This window comes from Dipodomys spectabilis, unplaced genomic scaffold (genome assembly GCF_019054845.1).
Source record: "Dipodomys spectabilis isolate Male_0828 unplaced genomic scaffold, ASM1905484v1 ptg000524l, whole genome shotgun sequence".
Taxonomy (NCBI): domain Eukaryota; kingdom Metazoa; phylum Chordata; class Mammalia; order Rodentia; family Heteromyidae; genus Dipodomys; species Dipodomys spectabilis.
Genome location: NW_024871201.1, coordinates 309,939 through 310,871, shown reverse-complemented (window position 1 = coordinate 310,871; position 933 = coordinate 309,939). Strand labels below are relative to the sequence as shown.

At 38.9% G+C, this 933-nt stretch overlaps 1 pseudogene; it reads right to left on the bottom strand.

Moving 5' to 3' along the window:
- Positions 1-620: 620 nt before the first annotated feature.
- Positions 621-690, bottom strand: LOC122099603 (annotated as a pseudogene).
- Positions 691-933: the final 243 nt, after the last annotated feature.

Genomic DNA, 933 nt, shown 5'->3' with positions numbered 1-933 from the left:
GGGGCTTGAAGGCAGGGCCTGAGTGCTGCCCTGAGCTTTTTACCCTCAAGATTAGTGCTCTACCAGAATGAGCCATACTGGCACTCCTGGTTTCGGGTGGTTAATTGGAGATAAGAATCTCATAGACTTTCCTGCCCCAGCTGGCTTTGAACTGTGTTCTTCAGATCTCAGCCTTCTGAGTAAGATTACAGGAGTGAGCCACTGCGTCCTGGTTGGATAAAAGGTTTTGATGCATGCAGTGATATAAGCTAACTTTGCAAACACTGTCCTAACTAAAAGAAGGCAGAGATAAAAGGCCATTTATTGTATGATTCCACTGATATAAAATATCTGTAGAATAGGCAAATCTGTAGGGACAGAGTAAATTAGTGCTACCAGGAGTTAGGGGCAATATAATGTTGGAGAATTACTCCTTAATAGGTCTTCTTTAGGGGAAATAAAAATACTCCAGAAATCATGCAATAGTAACACAAAATTGTGAATTGCTAAATGTCACTGACTTACACATTTTCACATTGTGAAAAATAATAAATATTTTTACCACAACTTAAGGAGAAAATTTACTTTGTACCCAGATCAACATTTAAGCCCTGATCCTGCCACCCATTAACTCTGTGAGTTTGTGCAGGGGCCATGCTAATCTTCTCTGTATCGTTCCATTTTTAGTATATGTGCTGCCGAAGTGAGCACACTCTTTGATTTTGGGCACATATTTCTGGGCCTTCTTTTCTCATCTGTAAAATGGAGACATCACAGTCCCTACCTTCAAGGGCTACTTTGAATTTGGAATGAGATCATTTATATACAGTGATCAGCACAGTGCCATCACAGAATAAATCCTCATCAGAAGTATTATTATTAAATGTTATTAGTGTCATTCATCATCAATCACATACTTTTCAGTCAGGCTTAATAGAGATAGAGTCATCTTAA